The following is a 21,240-nucleotide window of genomic DNA, read 5'->3' as shown; positions in this document are numbered from 1 at the left end:
TGAGTGGTGCACTCTGAGTGGTTTATAGACAGTGTGAACTGTACTGTATATATATACCCACTCAAGTATTTCAGCAATGAGTTGTAAGAGTGATGACATCAATTCTAACAATAAATACCAATATTGGTGTTCATAGTAGAGGTACTATAATTACTACTTAACAGCTGCTGCTTCTAATGTTAATAATAATTAGAAATGTAAATGCTTATTTACTGGAAATTTGAACTTTATATATTATTACATTACCAGAATTAATACATTATACAGTTGATCACTCCTTAGTGACTTTATATTATTTCGCATGTTATTTAGAATATGTTATTTTTATAATTGCTCTGTCAATAATAAATGATTTGAATAGTTCTATTTTCTTGCAGTGCCATTTATTCTAGCGCTGAAACTAAAATATTGTTTGTCTTAAGCTAGAATACTTCTTTGTCATACAAAGAGGAGAGGAGCATTACAAAAATCATATATCAGAAACCTTTTGTAACTTTCAGTACCTTTAATCCATTTTTATGTGAGATGTAAGCTGGTTGATAATCGACTATATACTGAATATGATTAAATATTTATTTTCTACCCATCTGATATCCAGACTCTTGCTTACATCTACACCAGATGAAGGCAGAGAAAGAGCTTGATTTGGAATTTGTTCATGATTTGAAAGTTAAACATCTTTATAATCTACACCAGTCGAACGTCTGTCTTGTTTTAAAATGAGACTTACTTACATTGTGACAAAGTACAACATACACAACTTGTCTGGACGTAACATAACTGGAGTCATTGATTATCAATTTTTAAAGATTTTCATAATCCCCTCTGCCTCATGGGGCTCCTGACAGGATTAATCAGTAATATTGTCCACCCACTCACCCCCCTATCAAGTTACATAACAAAATTATAAAAAAAAAACATCTAGGTCTAGGATCCCTGAGGAACCCTGCTTTTTATTCTACATCATTTTAGGAATGCCCGACTTACACCTGGGAAAATGAAAAAGAAACAAGTGAGAAAATAGAAATAGGAACTGTATGTAGCAACACTTCAACATCACACCATGTCAGTGGCAGATTTATTTGGCTTTTCACTAGCCTTTCCTATCTGTCCCCCTGGTGAGTCCCTCCTCATCAGTTAGACTGCTGTCCAAACCCACAGCCAGGGCCGTTGTGTCTCTGTGCCTTTGCCTAACCCTGCTCCATGTGTGTCACAAGCACATGCTGCTCTCTCGTTTCCTTGGAATAACAGAACTGCTAACTATTTGCTCTTGAGTTCCCAAAGAAAAGAGGGGAAAGCTAGGGAACTAGAAGACTGTGGCTTTGCACAATTAGACATTTCTTGCTAAAGAAACAAGTAATAGGTTTCTCCTCTTTTCAGTATGGAATAAACCTATTACTTGTTCCTTTGCAGCCTACGCATGCTGACGCAGCTACCCACCTGAACTAATTCTTGCCAAATTCTATTTGCTAAATTGTATTTTCCCATTGAAACATAAAAAATATTAAGTTAAAATGAAAATCCCAGTCACAACCCTCATGGTTTTCTGTGCCTTTCATCCCTCAATACAGAGACTCTGTTGCAGGTGACACTTACAGCTCAATGTACTGTATGTAAACCCCAGCACAGTGCTTTCATGGACTGACTTAATGTTTGAAACTTACAACAGCTGTTGAGCCAGGGTTTATCTGAGTTCCACGTCTGGTTATTAAACAAATGGTCCAGTCTGCAAATGTGACTGAAAGATCTGCAGCTCCATTCCCTAATCTCCAGTCCCTGCCTAGAAACATAATCCCCCCAATTACTGGTAGACTAAAAGCATTGTTTGCTATGTGCTTGCTTACACAACAAAAGCATAAGCTCAATCTTTATCTGATAGATTCTCAAATAAGGACGGAAAAGAAAACATTCAGTTGATATAGCAGATGACAAACCACAAATATGATCAATAAAATCATCCTATATCATGGTTAGTCCAAACATAACGGTAATTATATTTTGGTGTAACTGAGACTCAACAGAAAATGAAACATATACTGTATATAAAGATGTTGCTTTGTGGGGGTGGGGAACTTGGCTCTCTACCTCCCAAACATTGTGAACTGCACACCAGTGTCATCACTGAAAGATTTTAAATATGCAGTGAAGCTGCAGTTTTTCCACTTGAAAAAATCATTTTATTTCTTTATTGGTTCCCTCTGTCACTTTCTAATCACATAAATTACCATTAAACTAAAGCTCAGGTGTGCAGACAAATTGTGTTTTGATTTGGGTTTGTTATACACTAGTTGTATAACTATATCACATCACTGTTTGTAAACACTTCAAATTTGCTCTAATTTTGAATTGATGATAATGTTCTTAGGGGAAAATGCCCTATATCATATCACATATTACAAAGGCATGTGCATTATAATAGTAAATATATGCAGAAAGAACAATAAATGGTTTGTTCTTCTGTATGTGTCATTTCAGCTGTATTTTTTGTTAAATGGGAGAAAACATTTGTTTTCTTAACAGCTATTTTTAAACCTTATTCTTTTGGGATATATTAATTAAGCCAGATATGTTATTTTTCTTTTTATAGCTTGACTTTAAGCAACATTCATCATTTTGAACAGCCACGTTCAAAGAAGAAGAAGAGGTACTGGAACAAAACCTGTGGTAATCCACATATTAAACCAGCTCCACGTGATTGACAGGGGTTTCCCTTAGAGAAACACTCAGGCTGCTACCATCTGGTTTGTCCCTTGGTTTGTCGCTGCTGAAACAGCGAAGCAAGCCTAGAAGGATTTGAGTGTTCAAATCTAATTTGAAAGAAGGTACTTGTTAAGTAAAAACAAAAATAATATCTGTGAGTAATTGACTTGCACGGCAGACAAAGTTCAAAGACCATTTTCCACTTCTAGACTCTTTTCCTGACAGTGTCTCTGAACTCTCTGTTGTAAGTACACCTGTTTTTGAAGCTGTGCTTGCACAAGGCGACTGGTTCAGGGAACTGCAATTAGAGCTCTCCTGTTTGGAAGACTGGGGGGAGGGAGATACAATGACCTAGCCATTATAATAATGAGTTTAAGAAGGGCAACATTTTAAAAGTCTAATATGTAAAAATTCAGATAGCCACGGCCATTTTTTGAAGCTGTTTATTTGATAGCATGTTACAATTAAACAAATAGTTCATGACTATGTAAAGAGCTGCTAATTTAAAATACTGCTGTGGTGTTAAAACTGCACTTTGCACTTTTCCCCTTGAAAGGTTGTGATGACCTTATAGAAATAATGATGTGTTTTTATTTCACAGAGTAGTATTACATACTGAACGGGATCCCCTTAGAGTGTTGTGCTGTTTCTGTTTTTCATCTTCAAAGCTGGTGAGGTGAGAGCTGTCTTATAGGGTACTGAGTTCTGTGACCCCAGCCCATCTTCAACTTCATAACCACGCTTCTAAGGAACAAGTACAAGTTAACTTCATGTTGAACAGTAAGAAGAAACACAAAATTTCAGCTATTGAGTCTTCTTCAGGTGTCACTGTTTCTCTGTCACATAATTTACAAATGACATTTTTATATGCATATCCAATTAGAGATATAAAGACAGTAATGTATTATAAACAATACTGCCTTTACAGTTCCATCTGTGTGACATAGAGAGCAATCAAGCAGCTGTTGAGTGAAGATGCATACAATATGTAATGGTAACCAAGAAATGCATGCATGACACCAAGTTAAGAAAATTGAAACTGCAATGTGTTTTTCTCATTGATTCTCTATAATTCTTAATGCTTTGAAAAGGCTTGGCTTCTTTCAAAAGGAATTAGCATGTCCCAGCTTCTAAACCCCTTAATAAAGAGGGATAAAGCTCAGCAGGGAGTCCTGTTGTAAACTACAGTCCTACAGTCCTAGGCTGGTGCTTGGCTTTATTTATTAAATCTGGAGTTGTGGCCACAGATATTCCACCATGACAGGAGTTGGGCTCTCAAAAGCAGTGAAGAAAACTAATACTGAGATTTGAGCATTTTTATAGCAATATTTCCCCCAGCTTTGTTTAAATAGTCACTCTTACATTATTAAAAGTAAATGAAATGAGTTTTTACGAGCCGTGCATAATGAGGAATGCTGCCACAAAAGGTGTGCATTGCATGATGGGTAGATTTCCCTACTCTTGCTTCTTAACCTTTTACATTCTCTATCTCACTCAGAAATTGGTAAGATGGTTTCTTACTGCCCAATATTATTAGGAGTGAAGCAAATTGCCCAGCCGCTTAAATCTATACAGTTACTAAATACATGTCTCTACTGTAAAATCCTGCTGGTTTAAAATGAGTACTTAAGACCTGTAACAAACATAAGAATTCAGCCCTTATAACTTATTTGGTTGTTAGTAGCTAATAAGTCAAAGGATCTAAAGCCCCATTTTTCTTAAAAGAAGCCTGGTTATTTGCTTTAATGATGTGGCCGGGCCATTTTTTCTAGACTCCCACACCCTTTTGTGTAAAAATGTGTTCCCTGTTCTTGGTTTTAACTGCACAATCAGTTAGACTCCACAAATATTTTCAGATCTTCAGATGGGTTAAACTGACTGCCTATAAAAAATTACTTTTGACTAAGCTTATTTGATCTTTTCACAGCAACACCAATTGCTGAGACTGTATCCTCAAATAGTTTTAAACTGTGGTTTCATGTATAATATCATGATTAAAAATACAGATACAAAGCACAGTCCCATCACAAAATCAAATATAACACAATCACCTTTGAAATGCTAAATCTAATAGTTTATTTTTATTTATTACGACACTGCATCTGTGAAAAATTACATTGCATGGTTTACTGTATCTCACAAACTGAATACTGTACATGTCAGGACCTGGAGAACAGCATATTGTATAACTGAGGCATTCTGTAACTTGTTTCAGACAGTTTTTGCTTTTCTTTGTCTATCTTTCTTCAAACCCCGCTTCCTAAATAACTCATATGTCCATTCTAGGGCTGAAACTCCTGCTGTTGCTGCAGCTGCTGCTGCTTAGAAGAAAACAAGAGAATTTGCTTTTGTTTTAAACAATGCCATTTTTAAACAAAATGTTCCATGCTCTTTATAAACAATGGCCTATATTTGTCTATTGCATTTATCTTATCCTTGGAAGGAAGTTTTGCTACTGTTGAGTCAGTCTGTCTGAACTGTTAAGGTTGAGTGTATTAAATAGTTCCCTGTTGTTTGAATAATGCTTTTTTGTGCTCAGCTGTATCCCATTTCAAAAACGTCTGCAGTAGCAAAATAAAAAAATGAATTCCTTTACTTCATCTTTCAACTGTTGCTAATAGCTTAATCACAGGATTGTAAAATCTGTATTTGTGTAAAGAATGGGCTTGGGATGAGCATAAATGAAGCAAATATATGGGTTAATGGCACAAACCTTAGCTGTGTGGCAAAATGAGTTTGTTTCCAGTAGGCTGGATTGACATTAGCTCACCAAACAAAGATAAGCGAGGCGATGTGGTGTATGAGGAGAGGACTTCCTTATAGGGGAAATAGAAGAAGCAATCTAAGAAAAAAAATATCGCCATTCCAGTTATCATAATTTGGGCAGCATAGTGGTACGCATTGCTGCTTTACAGTGCTGGGGGCCTGTGTTACAGTGTGTGTGTTCTCCCTGTATTGGGTGGGTTGTGAGGGTTTCTTCACACAGTCCAAAAGCATACTGGTAGTTAGTTAACTGGATTCTGGGAAAACTGACCCTGGTGTGAGTGTGTGCGTGTTCGTGTCTGAGTGTGTCCTGCGATGGACAGGATCCGACTCCCCCGTGACCCTGTATTTAATAAAGCAGTTAGAAGACGAATAGATGGATACCAGTTTTGGGAATAAATCTTCTAGTGAATTCCTGAAGAGGTTTAATTAGCTGTTCATCACACATTCATTTAATACTAATAATCCATTGAATTTCGATTTGTGATTTTCGTCTCAAAAGATCTCAACCCATTGCACATCCTTTGTTACATCCTTTTTACTCTTTGCTACATTCTTTGATTACTTTTTACTCTAGCGTAGAGAAGACGAAGAGGGAACTTGATACAATTATTCAAAATCCTCAAGGGTGCTGACAAAGTCAACCCAGAGGAATTCCTCAGAATGAACAGTGAAACATGAACCAGAGGGCACAAGTGGAAACTATGTGGAAGTGCATTTAAAACTGAGAACAGCCGGCGCTGCTTTACACAAAGGGTTTTAGAGGTATGCAGCAAACTACTGAGCCTTGTCTTTGAAGCAGATCCCTCGGTTTCTTTCAAGAAACGGCTGGATGAGATCCTTGGATCAATTATCTAGGATCTACAGTTATCTACTATTAAAAGGGGTAGATGGGTTGAAGGACCTCCTCTCATTTGTAACTTCTCTTATGTTCCTCTGTTCTCAATAGTGCTGTACATGCTGCCTTTTGGGTACTTACGTTTAATTGGCTAAATTTCTTGATATCCCAGCATGCTATTCTTTTTTGCTGGCACAAGATTAGAACTCAGCTATACCAGTGGTGAATGTGGTATCTAATAGCATTGCACTGATAAAAACCGTGGGCAATCTTTTATTTATCTATCTTTTTTCTCCTTTTAGTTGTATAACCAGTTAGAGAGCTGTCTAGGCAATTCTCTCTTAGCCCTCTATTTTAGTACTCTCAGTTTGCTTTTTGTTATGTCAATAGTGTGTATGCTCAATAGGGAATCTCTGTTACGATCCAGAGACCCCCTTGAGGATCCATTGTGCAGATTTTATCAAAGAAATTGTAGCCAAAAACAATATATTGAGCTTTCACTATATATACATACACACACATAAATATACATATATATATGAATATTTTACATTAAAAGCCAAGTGTTTACCACTCTAACTGTGATGAAGTGCAGTAGTTTATGTTTGTAACCCCACTGAGTTGAGATCTAAATCCCTCTGTGCATTTATACCTTAGCACACACAACCAAACCCAGCCTTTCTGGTCTCTACGGTTTAGAAGTGTAAATTATTAGAAGTTCATATGAACGTCAAGCTGTTGTTTTGTGAATTTAGCCTATTTATTACATGCCTGAGTATTTTTAGACCAAAAAATGAAAACTGCTGTGGTTTATTTCTCCTACTTCTGACAACAAAACCTAAAAAGAACATAGTTTCTCATGCTTCTATAGCACGTGTTCAAAAGAAATAAAGACCCTGCTGCGCACTGTGAAATGATTTAATGCTTCTTAGATCTATAAACACTATACAGTATGTGGCTCAGATGGATGATGTCTGAAGTGATGGTGTGGTTTACAGCAGTGTTTGTGACAATTGTCTTTTATGTGGTGTTCACAAGTACTTGAACACTAATTACTAAAAAAAAAAACAAGCTCTGAGTGATTTAATATATAAGACCCTGTTTTGGGCCAGTATGCAGACAAGTAAAATTATTTTGTCAAATGATGCAATTTCAAATTGCTGCAGGTTCTCACAGCTACTCTCCAAGATGAATTAACTGGATTATGATCAAGCTTATAATAATAATAATTGCTTACACTTATTTACTGCTTTTCTGGACACTCCACTCAAACTTTACAGGTAATGGGGACTCCCCTCCACCAACACCGATGTGCAGCATCCACCTGGATGATGTGACGGCAGCCATAGTGCGCCAGAACGCTCACCACACATCAGTTATTAGTGGGGAGGAGAGCAGAGTAATGAAGCCAATTCATAGATGGGGATTATTAGGATGCCATGATTGTTAAGAACCAATGGGAAATTTGGCCAGGACACCGGGGTTACACCCCTACTCTTTTCGAGAAACGCCGTGGGATTTTTAATGACCACAGAGAGTCAGGACCTCGGTTTTACGTCTCATCCGAAGGACGGCGCCTGTTTTTACAGTATAGTTTCCCCGTCACTATACTGGGGCATTAAGACCCACATGGACCGCAGGGTGAGCACCCCCTGATGGCCCCACTAACACCTCTTCCATCAGTAACCTTAGTTTTTCCCAGGAGGTCTTTATAGGATGCAGTATACCAATGTATGGGTTACCAAATAATGTATTTGAAAATAAATATCTAAGTATGAAATTAGTTTTTACATATTCTCACTTTCTGTAGAACCCACTTTGAGTTTTGTAGTTTTTATAGTTTCTCAGTTTTTTTGAAGTATTCAAATACTTTGTTTCTGAAATAACCTACTGTACATATGCTGTTTATTTGCTTCCCTAAGGAAAGAATCAACGATAAATACAGAGGTACTGTAAAAAACTGGAAAATGGGGGTAAATGCACATGTGTAAAATGCAAAAGAGTGTCACAACTACCCATGATGCACAGTTACAAATTTAACCACTATGATGCAATTCAGCTGAGGCACAGGCAATTAGTGCTCTCCGGGGTGGCTCTGTGATCTTGCATCTCATGATAAATCTGATCCACAGTGAGGTCGGCAGCCATCAGTGCCACCAGCACCATGTGACCGGCAGAGTGAGTCTTGAGCTCCTCCTGGTTTTCAGTCCAATGCCCCTTGAGACATTATCAATGCACTTGTGTGACTGCAAAAGCACAAACAAAATAGTGCACAGACCACCCAGTGAAGCAGAAAGCACATCTGAAAGCAGAATGATAGTACAATTGCATCACTTTAAGTAACCAGCATTCCACTTTGCTATTAAAGAGAGGAGCAACAGCTCTAAGTGGCTGAGGGATCAAGTCAAAGTTCCTTGGCTAATTTGTAAACCCTCCAATGGGAATAGTCACTGTTTCCTGTACATGCACATGCGCACATTAAACCAATGATTGTGCTTCCTTTTCAGCTTTAAGGCTTTCTACCAGAATATGTGTTTGAAAGACTGAGACACACCTACACTTGGATGCAGTTGATCTAGTTCATGAAGAGAAGGTGGAAGTAAGGTCATTAGGCTCATCAACACAGGGTTGAAGGTTCAAAACTCCCTTGATGACATTACTTTTGTGCTCCTTAATGAGGTGCTTTTCCCTGATGGGTTTATTCAGCCCAGCTGTGTAACCAGGCACCAGCACCCTTGGGAGTTTAACATGCTATGGTCTAGAACCCACACAGTGACTGTGTTGTACTGTGTTCAGTTAACTGAAATCTGTGTAAAGCAGGATAAACTCTAGCCTTCCTACCTACTGAGGTTTGCAAAGAGATTTACCCAAACATTTCTTAACATCACTGCGGGGAAACATCTTACAGATACAGTATAAGTCTGGTTGCCATTTATAGTGCAGTGATTTAGACTTTTATTTGATCATTTTCAAAGCAATTACCTGACTGTTTAGTTTATCATCAAAGCAGTCCAGAGACATGAATGTGTTTTGTATGAGTGGATTGAAATCAAAGCTAGTCAGGTTTCTGCTGTGGTGATGTCTAAAAACAGCCTGGTGACACCATTATACCAGGGGAAAGAATGTGCTTTTATGATATGGGAAACGTGAACACAGCCATCCAGCCAAATTAGTGAATATACTTTATTTTTTCTAATTTCTAATTTTCTTTTTTACTTTGGGTAAAATGTCAAGACAAGTCAATTAGAAATGCTATTAGTAACAATATTATCCAGTGAAGATTAAAATGGACTGAAGCAAAAATATGTACAGTATCTAAACAGTGTTATAGATGTTTATGAACATATTCAACAGATTTACAAAATTAGTAGGTGTAAACTCTTAACTCTCATGCTTCAGACTTAAAAACAATCTCATATATTTAAATAATTGTGATTTATTTGCTTGGTGCATGCCTTTATCCATGTTACAAACTTACCATGTTACAAACGTTTACTTTTAAATTATTAATTTAAGTTTGAAAGAAGAAACCTGACTAGTTTCATTTAAGAGATTTCTCTGCCTTCCCCACCTCCAGATCTAATTTTAATGTTTATCATAATTGATGTTACAGTAGAACTATTTGTTACAATTACACACATCCATTCAGTTGTATTTAAAATGGGGGGGTCCTTATACTATAATATACTATTATATTATATTGTAGAAAGAATACAACTTATAGGTTTGTGTATTACTGAATACAACTACTTTTGCTGTTAATATAAGTAAGCATATTGTTGATACTCATTTCTAAAGATGGAGTAAAATTAGTGACACTGAGAAATAAGACAAAAAAGTTTCAAAAGGAACTCACAAAAAATGGCATAGACATAATTGTTGATATGATTCTGTTTCTGAAGCAAATCAGGGAATCAGAAATCATGGAAACACACAGTAACACGGTAGACTTCAAACACCCGGATTTTTATAAGAAAAAATAATTGATTAATTGATTTGCTTTATAGAAACGATTTATTCCTTTAAATTATGTTAGGCCTCATCATCTCTCAGCGTGTTTTTTAGATGTATTGAATATTTTTAATTGGAACAAAAAATTAATTGATGAAGCCTTCCATTACATGGGGATGAAATGACAAAAAGGGTTACCACAGTGTGCTGATGTTTAAGTGCCTCGTGTTTTCAATTTAATCCACATCACATGAAAGCCTAAAAACACGCATGTTCACAAGGGATGCATTACAATAGTTATAGGCTATCCTCTTTCTCCTTTTCTGACACAAAAATAAATTCTGCCACCCCCACAGGAAAGCAGGTCACAGGGGTTTTAGTGATTTACTCCTCAATGTCTCTTTTCATGCATACGAAGATTTGAAATAAAGAAGTACAGTTACTTCTCTGTTCTTTGGACAGTCACAATGAAGATAACAGCACTGTGTGTTGGGTTAACTCGCCTTGTTTGAGGTTTAAATTCACCTCGAAGAGGTTTGGCTTCTTTCCTTTACGTTTTTTTTTATTAAATAAAAGAAAAGACACATTTCCCATCTCTCTATCAGTTCTTCATTATCATGCAAATTAGATGTTTGTTTTGTACCACATCATCTATCAAAGGGTATCTGCTCTCATTTGTGTACCTGTAATCAGATTGGAAACAGGAAAAAGCTTTCATCAAGAAACCACAAGACAAGAAAAGCCATAATTCTTCATTTTGGTTGTTGAGAAAAAGCCTGCATTAGTGTGTAATTGATACAACTTGTCAGTTGTAACAGATTCACCCTGCTGAATGATATTAGCTGCTTTGTACTGTTAAAATAAACACAGAAGGCCTACTTCTGCATAATTTCTCTCCTTAAACACAACAGTCATTTTATCATTGTTAAGGGATCTTGTTCCCTTCCAGATGTGCAGAGGAAGATTTAAAGAATTATACGTTGCCTTCGCAAACTCATGTAAAGCAGAGTCATTAGTCTAGACTACCCGGCTTTTCAAAAGCTTTGGTACATTATCTGTGATATCTATTTGAGGAATCAAGATTTCACAGTTATTTTACTGTACATGGTTCTCTTATTGGACAAGTGATCTATATAGCTTCTACAGAAAGCTTTTCTCTACATGATAAGACCCCCCGAAACGTCCCAGAACGGAAACTGACAAGAAGTGTATTATTTCATTTACTGTACTTAATACATGTAGCCAACTATAAATGACTCACAGTCTAAAAGGAGTTCTGACAATAACTGATTAAAAAAATTACCTTGACTTTTCTCTTTAACACGATGACCTGTTTCTGACTTTCAAACAATAATGTATAACAGAAACAATGCTTTGTTGTACTGTCTTTGAAAATTATTTTCCAGGAAAAAGGGAAGTCAAAGATTGTTTTCTTCAAATGGCGGATCAAAAGATACATGCAAAATACAAAGAATAATACTCCTGACGTAGAACAGATTGAGAATTTCAGATGTCAGTGCTATTTGAATGTTCAGTAATGCATGATAAACTTCATATGTTAAGTCTAATTCAGACAGTATACTATATGCAAATTACTTTGAATGCACATCTGTATCTTTTAGGCCAATCCAGAACAGGCATGGTATAATTTCAACAAATTGTTAAGCAAGGTAGCAGTGCAGAGCAATGGCTGGGGCAAAGGTCCTAGGTGGGGGATTGCAGATTACAGATTGCATAATTCCCAGCTCTATAAATGGGCACAAATGTACATTGCTTTGGATAAAAGAGCAAAATAAAGAAATGAATAAAATATAACACATTGAAGCTATTTGTTTTCCAATACAGCATTTTCAGAAAAATAACTTGCTCCTTCTAAAGTTTGTTTTAAATAAGTATGTGATTTTTGTTGGAATGACCGAGGCTGGTCACAGCTGTCCTGTCTCCACTGTGGGCTTTTCCCTGCTGGATGACAGACTGGATCAGATCATCAGAGCTCTGGGACTACAGAATTTGCTTGTTCAGCACCATCATGAGATGAGTTCATACTCAACACCAGTGCTGGTATTTGTGTGACCACTGTTGATGTGTGTGGAAACTGATGAAAACTGAAGGAGTCATATTTATAAAAGCAGAAATTCACCAGCTACTGCAAATTAGCTTTTTAGGATGACTTTCAAGGCCACTCTTAAATGGGTAATATAATATAATATAATATAATATAATATAATATAATATAATATAATATAATATAATATAATATAATATAATATAATATAATATAATATAATATAATATAATATAGGTGGTGCAGTGGTTAGCATTTCTGATTCGCATTGCTGGGTTCAATTCCAGACCTGGGGTGAATGGAGTTTGTATGTCTTTCCTGTGTTTGGAAGGATTTCCTCCTAGAACTCTAGTTCTCTCCAACAATTCAAAGACATATTTGTATGTTAATTGGCTTCTGGGAACAATTGGCCCTTCTGTGAGTGTGTGTGTCTATGTGTGCCCTGCGCTGGACAGGCATCCCATCCAGGGTGTATCCTGCCTCACCCCTGTTGATAGCTGGGACTGGCTCAGGCTCACCCATGGCCTTGTATTGGATAAAGTGGTTAGAATACGGATGGATGGACAGATAATATAATCTGCAGTTGTGTAGTTGTGAACACCTTTGACAGGAATCAATCCAAATGCGCTAGGGATATACTTTTGAAAACATAATTTAACAAATTAGTATTTTGTCAGGCTCCTGTTTTGGTGTATTACTGCCAAGACTCGGGGCACACATTTGCTTAGTAGTGGTGATCCTAGTTGTGTTCCATCCTGTAATCAATTATTTTTGTATCTCAACCTTCAGCATTTTTTATTTAACTTAGTCCAGACTCTGGATTTTTAACCAGGCAGAAGGAGATAGTTGAAAAGACTACTGTAGCTTCTTGAAAATCATCTCATCCTATCATGCGCTAAATGTAGAGTGCTTCAGGAGTCAAAGAACAGAAAACAGTCTATCTGGTGGGTTTCACCACTTTCTTAGAATTCATTCAACTCCTCCCTCCTCCAACATGGCTAAATGTTCTCTAGCCCCTGCTGATAACATGGACCCACATCCATGAGACCTTGGACAATGCAGTGGGGAATTAAATGCATCATCAGCTCCCCCTTTACAACTGCAGGCTTCAATACCCATAAAAAACCCACAACACTTGAATAAGGAATTTGGTTGGGATAGAGTTCTAAAAGACTTATATGATGACTATACCACTATTCCTCATTTTCTGCCTGAATGTAATGTCTTTATAATTGCCTTAGTCTGAGCAATACAACTCTATCCAGTACTCTCATTGTGGGTCTTTTTTCTCACTTATGACTTCTATTTTATTGATGTACAAACCCCCAAGATAACTACTTAATTTACGACCTTAAAAGAGACATTTTCTGGTCTCTGAAAAGAAGTATAGTATTATACTTTCCCATAAGTTGCTGCTGCTGTTTAAGCAACAAACCTGTATTTTTTCCACCAAAGCAAACGTCTTAAAATGTTCTATGCAGTAAAATGTTTAGATCAATTATGTGTTCTCAGAAAAAGAGGGCATTGCACATCCTTTTGGTGTTATATAAATGGTTAATAAGAGACAACATAGTGTGGTTCTTCTGCTCCCTCTATTAACAAGGATCAGTAAGAAAATCTCTTTAACTCATCTTTTAGTGTTCTATTAACTGCATCTATTATTCTTTATTGTAGAAGACAATTTACTTTATTTTAGAAAACGTGTTTCTACTTTATTGTAGAAACTTAAATAGAATTTAAGTTTTGAAAATGATTTCTGTAAATTGTATCCCCCCACACCTCTCAGTGACAATTCATATCAAACTGTTCTTAATATGAGGGGAAGCACTATTACACTTTGTGAATATTTTCATGGTCAACAGTGACAAAAATAAGAAGTGAAAGTCAAGAGCTGATAAATTTGTGGAAATCAGGGATAGGATGCTGTGACTTCCACAGTGAGGATCCAGGGATGGTCAGGCAATAGCTCTGACCCTGCAGAGAGTTTGCGCCCATCACCTCATGCTGAAGAACCCCTGTGTTTGTCCCAGACACTAAGATAGCGGTGGCTCGGGATCGTACTTGTTCTTAAATCTGTTATTGTGCTCCAGTTATTGGAAAGAGAGCTAAATTGTTTTCCCCTGATAGTGTTGTTCATTATGTAAAATGACTCAGCAGTTAATCAATTTCGTTATAACCTGCCTCTTCTTTGCAAATGCCATCTTAAATCCCACTGTACATGTATAGATAGTGTCATAGATGGAACAAGAAAAACCAGCAGATGTGTAGCCAATCCTCCCTTTGTAAGCTTCCATAAAATGCAGATGTTCTTGTGGGCTCTGAAAAAAAATATTTTTATGAAGAAAAATCCTCAGAGGGATAAAAAATGCTTTTGCAAAGAGTGCTGAAAATGTACCATCATGCACCTCACTTAGTATTGCCTTATTTCCACATATATTTTGCAAAAATCATCTAAATAAAGTCACATTGAGTTGCTCTAAAACCACTCACAACAGAGATACTTTAAAAGCTACTATAAATGTATACTTTTATAATTGTAGTGATGACACAAAATTCACTTTTTCAAAGTTAGCAACATTTTACCCCAGTTTTTCTCAATGCAAACGAGAAGATGATGTTGAAGAAACTGTCATTACACTGTCCTTATTAAAAATGACTATTTTAAAAAATGCTTGCTCATAAACAGCCAAACAAATAGATCAAATATCTATATAAATACCAACACACCTCTTTGGAATCAACACTGAATAATGAAAACACATGTGGAAACTATGGGGAAGCATTTAAAAATGAGAAAAGAAGGCAATTGTTTACAGCAAGGGGTGTAGGAGTGTGGAACAGTCTAGTCAGCCATATTGTTAAATATGATATACAGGCTTATTCATAAAATGTCTGGATTAGATATTCTGATCAATTAACTGCTAGCTTTAAAATTAAATTAGATTGGCTTCCTTTTGTTGTAACCTTTCCTTTTTCTTAAATACATATGGAAACTTATGGATAGGCAGATGAACATTCATTCTTGAACATATTTACTGTACAATCCTGCATACCTGAAGGAATTCAAATTACCAAGAAGATCCAAATTACTATTCTGCACTATAATGAAAGAAAAGAGCATAATATATTTAACGTTTTACTTAAAAGAATATTTTAAATTAAAAGGTTTTTAATCTACACATGCACATTATAAGCACTATGAGTTATACACACTAAATAGAGTTCTAGCAAGCTCTTGAAAAAATATATTTAAAATAAGTATCCAACTTTTAACAAAGTGTTTTTCTGAAACGGCAAATTACTGGAAACACCCACAGGACTGATATGAATCAACATAAAAACCAATTCCTCTGCGATATCAAAGGTCTTGTTGCTTTTTTACTTTCACAACACTCTGTTGTACTGTGCAGTTGCAGGCAAGACCAAAGATTTTAGAGACACCAATTTTAAACCACTATATTTGGTAAGGAAAGAGTGTGACCTTTTTGCTAAAACTGCAATACAAAAGACAGAGCTGTTCACATTGTTTTTAATTTTATTGTGATTAAGGCAGTGTTTCAGCGACAAAAAATAAATCCCATTGGTCTTCGCAATAGCAAGTAGTAAAGCACTTATGGAAAACATAAAATTAAGGAGAAAAAAATAATTAATTCATACATTTCCTTTCATTACTAAGAATCTGCAAGACAAAAAAGCTTCAGGTCTCCTCACTTTGCAAATGTTCTTTAGTTGAAAATTTAAAGTCTTTGAATGCTGTGATTTGCTTGAAAGGTATTGGAGATTAAAAAACCTGAGTGCTAATTAAAACATCCACTGGGCCTTTTGTGTCTTAAGACAATGAATTATACCATGACAATTTACAGAAAAAAACAAACAAAATTTTAGACTCATATGTATTCCATTAAAGTTAAAGCCATCACATGTGAATCTACTGTTTTTTATTACTTCATCTTTAATGGAATGCTGGTACCCATCTACTGCATTTATCTTAGTGAACCTGATAATTCCAAATAAATCTATAAAATAATTATAAAGGTTCAGGTGGGTAGCTGTGTCAGCATGCGTAGGCTGCAAAGGAACAAGTAATAGGTTTATTCCATGCTGAAAAGAGAAGAAAGAAAACACAACGTTTCGGCACACGAAGAAGGCTCCACAGCCGAAACATTGTGTTTCTTTTCTTCTCTTTTCAGCATGGAATAAACCTATTACTTGTTCCAATGATAAAAGATGTTTGTTAATATGTACCTAGTAAATTACCTTACATTCTCATGAAGTACATTTAAGGTACTGGGTGTTAATACGTCTATCTGCAATACCATAGGTTGTGCAAACAAGAGACAACTGACAATACATACAGTATATAATTAGTTGCAAATTACTTATGAAACTGAAACGAATATAGTTTTCATCACACTTCAATTCTCTAATAATCTTTAAAGATCCAAAGATCTGCTGGCTGGACTAATGGCTACATTAATGTATTGCAATGGACTAGCACCCTGAGGTATAGTCCTGCTACTGTATGTGGCCTGTGCGTCTGGAAAAGGCTTAGTTCCTCCCATCTTGGCTCAAACTTTGGCCTAGGTGTGGTCTTGAGCCAAGATGGCTGATGAGTACTTGGAAACAGGAGACACTAGAGACACTAGGGCTAAATGATGGTTGGCCAATCACTGTGAGTGGAATTCCATGTGAGGGGAAAGAAGGTTCCTGTTGAATTAATCATGCCTCTGATGACTATCAGCAGGAGTGTAAAAGAGCAGCCTAAGGACTCAAGTGCAGAAGGAAGAACAAGCTGGCTGGCTGTTATGTCAGGGGTGGAAATGTTTAACATGGAGAAATGGGGAGAAAGAATTTAGGCTCCGTAGATAGGGTTTTTTTTTCCACAATTGGACTGGGCTGGGTAACATGACTGTGGACCCAATGAAATGTGTGGAAGATGCAATGAAAGATGCTGTACTGAGGGCCACCATACTGGGCAGGCTTGTTGCATGGTAGTCTGTTTGTTAGGCTCAATGCTGGAGCAAGCACTTGGTGGAGTGTGGCACTGCCTGGAGGTGTAGTGTCATACCTGATCATACTTCTAAAAGAGCTAGAATTCAGGCATCGAGGAAGAGAAACCCTGTGCCATAACAAATACAATAATACAAACTGGTCTTGGAAAAATAGCTGGGCTCTACAGAACAAGGATTGTGTACCATTTTGTAATGTACTGCCTACATTGAGTGGTGTTGTGTGTCGTATTGTATCATCTGTTGTACTGTGTTTGTCCTGAGAGATCGGCGCGAAAATGAATTCCAGTGTACATGTGCATATGGCAATGAACTCTTCTACTCTACGCTACAGTACCTTTCCCTAACTCCAAAGGTAGTCCTGAACTGTAAAAGATCAAGAGAGTGCAATGAGCTAAGAGGGTAGAAGGTCCTGTTGGCCAGGGAGAGAATGCCCTGAGGAAAAGGGGCTGGGAGAGAGAAGTAATAAAGGAAGATCAAGAGACCGATCTCCTCTTCTTTCCTGGAAAGGGACTAACGTGATCAGTAGGGAATGAGAGAATCTGAGTGGAAATAGTAGTAGCATCAGTCTAGTATCAGGCTGAAAAAGTCACGTGACTTGGTTAACATGAGTCATGTAATGTCATAATAGGCTGAGGGGTAGTGTTGTTACATGCCAGGAACCTTTTTTAATAAACACAGTCTATGTTTTCATAGACGGCACTGTATCATCAGGTTTGATACACTGTTATGTTATGTACCTGTGTATACTATGTTATTTTATGTTGATACACTATTATGTACCTTGTAATGTTAAGCACATTTTCCTTTCATACTGCATTTGTATGTACGCATATTTTGTGTCATGTATATAAAAATGTGTGGCCTTAGGGATTTAATAACACAGTATTTACTTTGGCTCTTCCTTGTATCCGTGTGTCTTTTGATCACTACAAACTGGTGCCTACATACAGTATCTGAAGTCACCTTCTGGGAACTGCAAAGGTGTTGCCCGTGGCAACTCACCCTGTCAGATGATATTTCTCCAGCTTGTAAGGATAATTCAGTCAGCAGGCACGGTGAGCAAAAATGACAGTGGGGCAATAGATTTATCATGCTAGAGAAAGCAGGACATAGCTGAATAGGAATATTTGGAGGAGTAAGTCACAGAGAAGGCTAACTCACCAGTTAAAGGCCTTCTCCCCTCCACAGCAACTTCTGAAACCAGAACATAAGACAATATGAAACATACTGAAAATGTAGACCAGAGTTTGGAAAAGGTTTTTTTTTCTAGTCTTACTACTAATTATGACTGCTTTGAGCATTGACAGCGCTCATGTTAAATCAATCCTCCAAAAGCAGGACTCATTAAATCCAATGTTTCAAGGCTGCAACGATAACTGGTCTGTGTTCCTCAGTTCAGGAAACATTAGACATTTGTTTTCAGGTGTAAAAGATATGCTGGTAGGTTAATTGGCTTCTGGAAAAATTGGCCCTGGTGTGAATGTGTGCATGTTTGTGTATGTGTGTGTCCTGCGATAGAAGAATAACCAATAACAAAACATTAAACACTTGATTCCATGCCCTTTATTGCATTGGGAAACTTTTGCTATCCTGGAACAAAATGTTAAATGATTCACACATGTGCAAAAGGTGTCTGACACAAGAACCATATCAATGGGCAGCAGCCGGTTGTCAGACATCGGTCTCATCCCATGATGAAAAACGATGCCTGCTGGAAAACTGGGGCGTTTCAGGACCAATGCTGCAGAAAATGTGGCTCTCAAGACAGATGTATTTGCATATTTATAAATCATTCAAACAGGAATGCAAAATTATGCAAATGTAACAAAAGGATTAAGGTAAAAAGCAGACTCAGGGGTCAATCAAAGTTTACAATATCTAGAGATGATTTCCAATCCTTAACCCAGTGGTATTATTTTTTTTATCACCACAATAAAACAAATCATTTCAGTGAGAATGTATATTAGTCTTCAAGCACAACTGCAATTGTTTTCAACTTATTTCAACTACAGTTCTCATGATGTGTGCAATGGGTTCCTTTAGTGTAAAGTCTTCCATAAACTACTGTTCTTGTCTAAAAATGATTTTGTAAAGAACAAAGATTTACATTAATTAACATCCACTGAAGGAGCTTTTCTCCACTATTTTGTTTTTTTATTATTTCAAACTAAACAGTAATTAGAGTCCCCTAAGTGCAAGGAAAACAAACACTAATAGGTATGAAAATACCATGCATCAGTAACAATAATGTTTAATTAGAATGTATGTAATATTAGAGCATTGATTTAATTTCTTAATTTATATTTTGTCCCTTATTTATCTTTAATCAGGCATAATTCCTTTGAACCCCAAACATCTATTGCTAAGATACCTATGGAAGTGAAAATATATTTTCCAGTCTTCCCTAAAGTCATTTGATGCATAAGCAACCTCCTACCTAGAATGAAAAGCGTTTTGAATTTCAGTGTGTTCAATAATCATTGAAATAAGATCAGTGATAAAGAACAGTTAAATACAAAAACTATTTAGCTAAACAAATGGATGAACAGATGAAGGGTGCCGATGCTATTGTTGGCAAAAGTATCTGTTTGTGATCGCATCCACAAATGCAGTTACAAAATATACAAACATTTAATTACAAATAAAATAAATAAACATATTATTTACAATTATACGACAGCTGACAATCAGATAGAAAGAAATACACAGCACACAAACCTGTCCCCTTTTTAAAAATTGCAGTTTGTTGAAATGACCTCAGATTGGGCTGCACAGTTCTCAAAAGGTGTAAAAGTCTTCCAGCAGGACCTCTTCGATTGTCTTTACCCTTTCTGACAAATGGCAAACCCATCTTTTCACAGCCTTCAACGAGATTTCTACTAATTCTCATCTCCGCAGTTGCTTCCTGAGTTTCTCGCTAGAGAAAAAAGCACCACGTCAACTTCTACTCCAAACTCGTTTTTGTCTGCTGATGCCACTGCCAGAATAAGGTCATTTTCAGGATGTGTGCTTGCAGGACATAAAGGGAAAGCCTCATTTTCAGCTCATATGGGGCTTGCTTGTATAGGATTTCCTGTTGCCTTTAGGGCTGGTGGCAGAAGAATAGCCTTTTGTAGGCTTTTTAAAATATATCGTCTGGCCAGTTCTGTTTTTGTTTTCTTTAAAAAAAGGCAGAGAAGATATTATATAGGATTTCCTTTTGCCCTTTTGGATTCGTAAATGGGGGAGCTGCCTCTTCATTTCCTGTATTAGTTTCTGTGTTAACCCTGTGTTAACTTATTTTCATCTAATGTGCAATTCCATTCCTGTATGCTGCCTTCTTTATGTTTATACATACTGTGTTTATACTGTTTATACTTGTATACTTCTAGAAATTAATAGGCACTTCAATAAAGATGATTTATGTGTCACCCTCCTAAATGACAAAATCTGTCATTTTAAAGAAAGCTAGTGCTTGATCTCATCAGATTTCAGAAGCTTAACAAGGCAGGGCCTAGTCAGTATTGTGAGGGCAGACCTCTTAGGAATACCAGGCTGTTGCTGCTAATGTAAGTGTTACTGGTGGACCAGTAACTGGTTCTCTTCCCTCTGGGTTGGAATATACTTGGACTGTTTCTCAGCATAGTGAACAGGCACACTGACCTGCAGATGAGATGTTAAGCTGAGGATCTGACTAACTGGCCTTTAAAGACACTTTTCAAAAGTGTTGGTGTATTAACCTCATTGTAATTCCTCACTGGGCTTGCACAGTTTTACTCCACTTTCTAAAGATTCTCCTAAATTCACTTTGTAAAGTCATTTCTCACTTCTGCACCTGACCCGATGTGTAGTCTTCTGATGATCTCCACCTTACAAAATTGTAGTTGTAAGAATGAGGTATTCTACAGGGTATTGGGGAACAATAATGTATA

At 36.7% G+C, this 21,240-nt stretch overlaps 1 long non-coding RNA gene across 1 annotated transcript; it reads right to left on the bottom strand.

The window, feature by feature from the left end:
• Window positions 1-3,127: 3,127 nt before the first annotated feature.
• On the bottom strand, window positions 3,128-20,460 carry LOC148651230 (uncharacterized). Its single transcript, XR_015925695.1, has 3 exons — window positions 20,048-20,460; window positions 18,491-18,523; window positions 3,128-3,444 (listed from the first exon to the last, which is right to left on the bottom strand). It is a non-coding gene; the product is annotated as an uncharacterized LOC148651230 (long non-coding RNA).
• Between the last annotated feature and the right edge of the window lie 780 nt (window positions 20,461-21,240).

Source organism: Lepisosteus platostomus, chromosome 12 (genome assembly GCF_059453375.1).
Source record: "Lepisosteus platostomus isolate fLepPlt1 chromosome 12, fLepPlt1.hap1, whole genome shotgun sequence".
Taxonomy (NCBI): Eukaryota; Metazoa; Chordata; class Actinopteri; order Semionotiformes; family Lepisosteidae; genus Lepisosteus; species Lepisosteus platostomus.
This window is presented reverse-complemented; position numbering and strand designations above follow the sequence as displayed.